Below are 9746 nucleotides of genomic sequence, written 5' to 3' on the forward strand. Positions count from 1 at the left end.
AACTACGTCAAAAGTACATTCGCATAAATTTAAGAGAAATAATTATTACTTTTAGTTGAAGAAAACTACATTTCTGGCTATCCTGAAGTTTCAATCAATAAAGTTAAACGTTCCTCGTAAATTTGGATGATATTTGTGAAAGGTTTTTTTGTAAATTTTATAATATTCTTTTTTTTCGTTTCCCGCGTATAAGTAGAAATTAAACTGCTTACACATTTTTTGAACAGTCTCCAGGAAATGCCTTGTTTTCAAAAAACTTCTTTAATTCCAATTTATATTTTATGGACAAGTATAGGGATCTATTTCTTATAAAAGCGCAAATTCCCCTGGATTTGTTGGGAAACAAACACTCCGAAACCCAAACTAAAGATTGTTTAAAGAAAATTAAAATAATTTAAATATTCAACGCTACCAAGTAAAATTTTGGTAATTAATGAAAAAAATATAAAGAATTTACAATTTTTTTTCAAAATAAGAGCCTACAAAAAATTTCCAGATTTTCATAAAAGAACCAGATTTAAAACACCCAAATTTTGTACACTTACAAAATTTTACAACTAAAAATTTTTAAGTTTTCATAAAAACTGGAGATGACTCTTTTAAAAAAAAAATTAAAAAAATTAAAAAGCTAAAAAAACAATTTTTTTCCCCAAAAAAGTTTAAAGCCCCGTTAACAGGAAAACGCTAGATTTTGGGGAATTCCAAAAAATTTTTAAACATTTTTTTTTTAAAAACCCCCACCCATAAAGAAAGTGTTTTTACGTTTTTGAACCCCCCCCATTTTTGAGGGCCCCAGGGAAAAAATTACCTTATTTAGGCCCCCAAAAACTGTTTTTTGTTTTGGGAAAGGTTTTCCCTTAAAAAATGGGCACTTTTTTGGTCGCCCCTATCAAAAAAAGGGAATCAGGGGTTTCCAAACCAGGAAATTTCCCCTTTTTTTTTGGGAGGTTAAAGGGGGGGGCCCGTCCCCCTTCATCGGGCCCAAGAAATTTTGGAGTTGTGGGAAGTGGCTAAAAAATGACCCCTGGTCGCATCCATAAGTTATGTTTCACCCAACGCTGAAAAGGCCTTGGACTCTGATCTCAATCCATTGAGAAGTTGCAGCACTTTGAAATCAATTCAACAGCAAAATAAGTGAATTTTTGGGCAATTTTGAGATGTCCCCTCGTGCCATGGTAACAGGAAAATTAAAAGACTTGAGCATGTCGTTACAAAGGGCAAGGTCCAGTCAACATTTGTGCCAAGTTTGATTAGTATTGGGCAAGCATTTTTCATAGTCTCATAGTATTTGAACTTGGTACAGAAGGCTTTTCAATGAAAACAGCCATTTTTTCCAATATGCTCATGATGGAAAGGGTTTAAATCAAACATTAAAACACTGGCTTGTTATATAAAAATTTTATTATTCAAAGTCATAACATATTTGCCAAAACTAAAAGTTTCTTCAGGCATTTTTTCAAAAAATATACCTTACAAAACATTAAAACATTTCCAAAATTAAGAACAAAAAGATCCTGATGAAACCCTAGACTTATTTGAAAACTATTTTTTTAATAACTTTTGTTGTGGGTTGGGGAGCTAAAAACATTCTAATTAAGATATATTGGGAAAATTCAGTCCCTTCAAAAAAACAAGAAAAATGAAATAAAAGAAAAGTATCTTTTAAAACAATTTTTCCAAAAAATTTAAATTTTTTTCAAAATTTTGTAGAAAGGGCACACAAAAATTTAAAAAACTTTTAATTTGTTTAAAAATGCAATTTAAATTTAAGAAAGGGTTTAACAAAACATACTGCTGAAAATTTAATTATTTTTATTAAATTTAAAAAAGTAAACAAAGAAAATTTTTTCTTTCAAAAATAACCCAACAATTAAAAACAATACTGATTGCTAAAAAAAAAAAGCAAAAAATTGGTTTGATTTTGTTTTAAAAGGGGTAACATTTGGCACTGGGAACAGGGGAAAACCCAAAAATTTTTTTAAAAAAAAAAAAATAAAAGATTTTCCCAATGGGTTTTAAAAAAAAATAATGCTTTTCAGGGGGTTCATGGGTCTTAAAAAAAAAAAAAATAAGAAATTAAAAATATGTAAAACCAAAACATGTCTTTGTCATTTAAAAACCCAAAGGCCTTTAATACAAATTTTCAGATAAAATTCTTAGCCCCTTAATAAAAAGCATATTTAACCCCAAAAATAACCAGTACAAATTTTTAAATCTGTTTATTCCCGGGAAAATAAAAATAATAAAGGGCATTAAAAACATGGGAAAACTTTTAAAATTAATTTTTTTCTTTCATATTACAAATATAAAAAAAAATAAAACAATTCCCAAAAAATATAAAAATTTTAAATTTAAAAATGAAAGAGTGGAGGATAAAAAAACAGATTGTTTTCAAAATAAATAGTGTTATTCACAATGGGTTAAAATAAACAGTGGACATAATACTTCCACAATCATTTAAAAAACACTAAAAAATCTAGCAACTATCAAAAACTAGCTACAAATTACTTTAATGTATTGATAAGAAAAAGTATAATAAATTGAAAGTTCAAATTGTTTAAGTATTAAAGGAAACTAATAAGTGAGACACTTAAGAGATCTTCACATTTTTGCCTGCAAATGAACTTTCTCTATCAAAAGACTGAGGGATTTCAAGAATCAAAACAGTAAAATTAGGCTGCAAACAACTCAAAGCCTTGACTGACTGATATAGTATATATAGATATAGTGCAGGCTGGTTTAGATTTATACTGGTGGCATGGAAAAGTCATAATTGCTGTAAAGGTTAAATCCACCTGAGTATCCATGCAGTTCCTGGAATGTGATAAGTCGATTATTCTTTTTTCAATTTCCATTATCATAATTTAATTCCAGACACTATTTTAAGGTATTTTAACCATCATTCATAGCTTTGATCAATTCAGCCCAATTCAGCCATCTATGTCATTTTCTTACAAGTGTAATTAACACTTACAAAAAATCATCAAGAAGAACATTAATGTGCAAGATTTCAATTGTTCCTTGACATATCAGTGCTTGTTTGCTTTTATAAGACAGAGTAAGCTGTATTAAAGTTGTCACTATTCACAGCTACAGTAAATTTCTGACAATTTATTAGAATTGGACTCCATGTCAAAAAATCAGACACGAGAGAAAGCTTATATAGCAAAAACAAGAGCTGTCAGTAGGACTCGACTATTCTTATGCTTGATAATAAAATAAGAGTCTGAATAATGTACAATTTTCCAAGTTTAAAAAGGGCCATAATTCAGTCAAAATCAATATTAAATTAATGGGCCTTGGACAGTGACCTAAAGTAAGTGTGTGAAGTTTCAATTCATTCCCTCTAGTAGTTTGAGAGGATAAAAACCTTTCACACAAAAAAACTTAACCAGGGCGTGAGTGCAACAGCTCTGCCCTTTTTCCTTGAAATAGTCAATCTATAAATAACATTGAATATAAAACAAGCATTCACTAAACTATCTACATTTCACATTTTCTATGACTTTTAAGTTTTTCTTTCAATGGTTGTCTATCTTTCGGAAATGTTTTGCAAAATACTCTTTTTGATCTTTTCCGAGTATCTCTTTTCCACCGGAATAATGTCTCTGAAGGTCCAGTCCTGGCCAGTTTGTAGTTTTAAACCGCTCCAGTAATTCTTTCTTCAGCTCGTATGTTAACAACATCAACAGGGACTGACCCTCCTCAAGGTCCGGGTGTTTTAATATGCTTAAAGATAAAGGGACCCCTCCCAAATGCAAACCAACCTCCGTATTTTGGGTGTATGCTAAACCAAAATATTTTCTGTTAAAAAATATAAAATAAAAAAGGGGCGAAAAAAAAACAAAAAATAACCCAAAAAAATAAAGATTTTTTGTTTACCCACCATAAAAAGTGAGTCAAAATTATATTTTTTTTTCTGTTTTTTAAAGCTTTTTTTTTAAATTCGCTTATACCTTAAAATTTTCTTTCCCAATAACCAGTAAAATTTCCAAACTTTATTTTCTGACTTGATATTTAAACCCCAAAAAGATTTTTGAATAAAGGGGGAAGAGAAAAAGAATCAAAAAAATCTAAGACTCCCAAATTCCCAAAATACTTTGGGGACCCAAGGGAAAATTTTTAAATTTTCCCTTTAGGACAGAACCTTTGGGGCAAACCCATAGATACAAAAACCAAGAAAAGTAATATTTTAAAATTTTATTTCATTAACAAAAAGAAATGCTGTCTGTCAAAACAGCAGGGGTGGGGATTTCAAAAACTATATTTTTTTAAAAAATTGGTTTTAAAAATCAAATGCCGAAAGGGAACCCGAGGCCCGTTTTAACTTTTCCCTCAACCCCCCAAATTTTTCTCAAAAAAAACCATATGTCAATTTTATGGGGGCTTAAAAAAAACATGACATTAAATTTAAAGGGAACATACAGGAAAATATTACCCTTTCAAACCCATGAAAAGATCAATAAAACTTATGTAAAATTTTGCCCTCTTTTGTATTTTTTTTTTTTAAAAAAAACAAGTAAAAAAAAAAGGGGAGAACACACATCAAAAAAATAGGGTGGTTTGTAAAAAGGTTTTTTCTAAAGGGCACTGGGGTTTTGGGCCTTTTAGACGTTCATTCCCGGATATTTTTTTTTAAAAATTGCTTGCAAGGGGTTTTTTAAAATTGTAAATAATTTAAAAAATGGGTCAAAAAGAAGCCAAAAATGGGAAAATTAAAAACAAACCCCCCCTCTCATAGTCCCATCATATTTCTTTAAAAAGTAGATCTATCAGTAAATTTTTATAAAATGTCCCATTTCTTTTTACCTTTCTTAATGTTTTTATCAAATTTTTTTAAAATTTTTAAATTTAATAAGGTACGATATATTTCCACGTTTAAATCAAAAGCTACCCGAAGAAAAAAACCCAAAAATTTAAACCTCCCTTTTGGTAACTTGTTTTATTTCCTGTTTTCACTACCCGTGTGGGAGCAAAAAAAAAAACTTTCCGCTCTGTGGTTTTAAACAAAAATTTTTAAAAGGTTTTGGGTAAAAAGCTTAATTTTTATATTCTTTTCCCCTAAAAAAAATTTTAAAAAATTTTTTAATATAAGGGGAAAAACTATTTTCAGTTTAAAAATTATTTTTTTCCCCAATAATAAATACACTTTACAACATCAAAAAAGTCCTTCATATTCAATCATAGACAGTCATAGACTTTTGTAACGTACAAATCAAAGATGGATTACCAACGTTAAAATTTAACATATATTTTGCATAATGCTTTTATATTCCTACCATCACAGGTTTCTGTTTTTCTATCAACACCTAACTTTGATGCAGGCTCTTTAATTTACTTAAATGAATACAGAAAACAAGAACGTGTTTGTTAAACACAAATGCCCCCAGCTCCGATTCTTGTCAGTAGCAATATTTCAATAAATGTTTACCCATTCACTCAGTTATGGACAGAATCATTGCCAAAAAATTGTAAACACAAGTTATATAGCTTGACAAGAGTCATGGCATTTTGTAATTGTGAAATATATAAGTTGCCAAGTCATTGCTATGACTTGTGAAGTGATAAATATTCAACTTTATCAAATATATATATATGTAAGAAATTTATACTTGGCACCCTTGACCTTGACCCACTGACACCTATAGAATAACATACAAGTTATCTTCCTACCAAATATGAAAAACACCTCTCAATAAATAAAGGCTGTATGGGCAAAAATGTTAAAATCTATTTTGAGCATTGATGACCTTGACCAAACTGACCCCTAACTCCATCCAAAGGAAGAATACCGTGCAAGTTATCTTCCAACCAAATATGAAATAAATCTGTCAATAAATAAAGGCTGTATGGGCAAAAGTGTAAAAATCTATTTTTAGCACTTGTGACCTTGACCCACTGACCCCTAACTCCATCCAAAGTAAGAATAACATGCAAAGTATTTTCCTGCCAAATATGAAATATATCTGTCAATAAATAAAGGCTGTATGGGCAAAAGTGTAAAAATCTATTTTAAGCACTAGTGACCTTGACACACTGATCCCTAGCTCAATCAAAAGGAAGAATACCATTCAAGTTATCTTCCTATCAAATATGAAATACACCTGTCAATAAATAAAGCTTGTATGGGCAAAAGTGTAAAAATCTATTTTTAGCACAAGTGACCTTGACCCAATTATCCCTACCCCAATCAAAAGGATGAATATCATGCAAGCTATCTTCCTACCAAATATGAAATATATCTGTCAATAAATAAAGGCTGTATGAGCAAAAGTGTAAAAATCTATTTTTAGCACTGGTGACCTTGACCCAACTGACCACTAACTCCATCAAATTTTATGTTCCTATCAATTATAAATGACATCTGTCTATAGAATATGGTTAATACACCTGTAAAAATGTAAAAATCTATTTTTAACATTGGTGACCTTGACATTGGTGACATTGACCTTGACCCAAATGACCCCTTACTATACCCAAAGAAGGAGGACCTCCCTTGGCATGTTTGTATTAAATATGAAAGACATCAACCAAAAAATAAAGGCTGTATGAGCAAAAATGTTTAAATTTATTTTCTAAACCAGTGACCTTGACTTTGACCCTAGAGACCACTTACTCCTCAAAAAATGAGAGGACCATTAAAGGTATCCACCTACCAAATATGCAAGATATCATTAAATAAATTAAGCAATTAAGAGAAATTTACGATAAATCCAACTTGCCGGAATAGGTTAACCAGACAAGGCCCTATTTTCAAAGTGAAAAAAGGGTAATAACGGGGAAATATGGATGACACAGTTATATAACTTGGCAATATCATGTACTTTGTATTGATAAGTAAGTGTGGAAATTATGAAGCCATTAGTATAGATGGAACTTAAGATATTTCCAACTTGCCGTTTTAGGTTAACCATTATTCATTTGCTAAGTGCTTAAAAGGGCAATAACTTGGTAAATATGGAAGCCATAGTTATGTAACTTGACCACATCATAATTGTATTGATTAGTAAGTGTGTAAACTAAGAAGCCATTGGTACAGGTAGAACTTAAGAAAAATCCAACTTGCCGTTCTAGGTTAACCTCGTACGGACAGACGGACGGACGGACATTCCAACATTTTGGGTTTAGGGGCTATTTTCTTTGTTATTTTCTTTGTTTTCTTAAGGGCTACTAGCCCATAAACCCTTTGATCACGGAATGCTTTTGTTCTCTTTACTGTTATATAGCCCCTAAACCCAAAATGTTTGCTCGGACGGACAGACGGACGGACGGACACACGGTTCAATTACTATATGCCCGGGGGCATAAAAACCTATTCCATTACATTTGTAGTTTAAGGGAAAGCGAACACTTAAACAATATTGTTGATATTAGTTTAAACATATTTATTTTAGCTCCATTGCGAAACAAGTTCTTGCAACTTTTATTAACCTTTTCCCTTATATAAGCGTGTTTCGACGGCTTTTTGTCCCCCCCCCCCTTTGGAGGCCTCAAACAGTGAAAAAATGCCCTATTTAGGCCCCAAACAATGTTTTTCGTTTGAGAAATGTTGTTAAAAAAAGTGACCACTTTCTCGGCGCTGTCCCCCATCCAAATGTTACATCAGGGGGTTGCCAAAGGGGTTTGAAGGGGCCCCTTATCGCCAAGAAAATTTTGGAGACTAGTTCAAACAAGAGCCACCGCCGGGCGGGGGCAACGCTCGACTTTTTACTTTTTCTAAACGCAAACATAGAAAGGTTTGAACATATCTTAACGTTTCCTTTTTATAAATTTAGTTGGTCTGTCTTGTCACATTAGTTTGTTTATCTATTTTGTATATATATATGAATAGAAACACACAATTCAAACACGCAATTTCTGAAAATAGAAACATTACGCAATTTCTAAAAATAGAAACATTACGCAATTTCTAAAAATAGAAACATGACGCAATTTCTAAAATAGAAACATGACGCAATTTCTAAAAATAGAAACATGACGCAATTTCTAAAAATTTCAAAAAAATAGAAACATTACGCAATTTCTTAAAATAGAAACATGACGCAATTTCTAAAAATAGAAACATGGCGCAATTTCTAAAAATAGAAACGTGACGCAATTTCTAAAAATAGAAACATTACGCAATTTCTAAAAATAGAAACATCAATTTCTAAAAATAGAAACATTACGCAATTTCTAAACATAGAAACATCAATTTCTAAAAATAGAAATATTACGCGATTTCTAAAAATAGAAACATTACGCAATTTCTAAAAATAGCAACATTACGCAATTTCTAAAAAAAGAAACAATACGCAATTTCTAAAAAAGGAAACATCAATTTCTAAAAATAGAAACATTACGCAATTTCTAAAAATAGAAACATTACGCAATTACTAAAAATAGAAACATTACGCAATTTCTAAAAATAGAAACATTACGCAATTTCTAAAAATAGAAACATCAATTTCTAAAAATAGAAACATTACGCAATTTCTAAAAATAGAAACATTACGCAATTTCTAAAAATAGAAACATTACGCAATTTCTAAAAATAGAAACATTACGCAATTTCTAAAAATAGAAACATTACGCAATTTCCATAAATAGAAACATTACGCAATTTCCATAAATAGAAACATTACGCAATTTCCATAAAAAGAAACATTACGCAATTTCCATAAATAGAAAAATTACGCAATTTCCATAAATAGAAACATTACACAATTTCTATAAATAGAAACATTACGCAATTCTATAAATAGAAACATTACACAATTCTATAAATAGAAACACTGTTGTTGTCGTTGTTTTTGTTGTTGTTGTTGATGATGATGATGATGATGATGATGATGATGATGATGATGATGATAGATCTGTTCTGTTATAATATGAAGTTGATCCCTTCAATAATAGCAAAGTTAAAGTCAGTTACCGCCAAAACAATGAAAATTTCAATAATTTGACCTTCAAAGACAATGTCATTAATGAGTGAAGGTCAAGGTCTTTCGGTATATTTTTAACAGTTATCTTTGAAGATTATCATGTTCAAGTTTCAAGACAATCCATTCAAAAATAACAAAGTTACAGCCAATAATAGCCAAAAAATGAATATTTCAATAATTTGACCTTCAAAGTCAAGGTCATTTATGAGTGAAGGTCAATTTTGTCTAGTTATTATTAAGGGTTATCCCTGAAGATAATTATGTTCAAGTTTGAAGACAATCCATTCAAAAATAACAAAGTTACAGCCAATAATAGCCAAAAAAATGAAAATTTCAATAATTTGACCTTCAAAGTCAAGGTCATTTATGAGTGAAGGTCAAGGTCTGGCTGGTTATTTTTAAGGGATATCCTTGAAGATTATTATGTTCAAGTTTGAAGACAATCCATTCAAAAATAACAAAGTTACAGCCAATAACAGCATGAACAAGCAAAAATTGGACTTTTAACCTTGAAGGTCAAGGTCATTTATGGATGAAGGTCAAGGTTAGTGTGGTCTACTGAAAGGTCTTGTCCCAAGGGTTGTTGTGGCCAAGTATGAAGACAATACACCAAGAAATAAAAAAGTTATGATCCAGGTACAAGTTTGCGGACGGGAACGGGAACGGCAACGGCAACGCCGACCCGACTATAACAATACCTCTACTTTTTTTTTTCAAAAAAAAAAAAAAGTCGAGCTAAAAATGCTTTAATTCCATTTATATTTTATCGGGCACAGTATAGGGCATCTTTTTTTTTTTTTTTTTTTTTTGACAACAACCTTT

The sequence above is a fragment of the Ruditapes philippinarum genome, unplaced genomic scaffold (assembly GCF_026571515.1).
Source record: "Ruditapes philippinarum isolate M1 unplaced genomic scaffold, ASM2657151v2 ctg2146_1_1_1_1, whole genome shotgun sequence".
In the NCBI taxonomy this organism is placed as follows: Eukaryota; Metazoa; Mollusca; class Bivalvia; order Venerida; family Veneridae; genus Ruditapes; species Ruditapes philippinarum.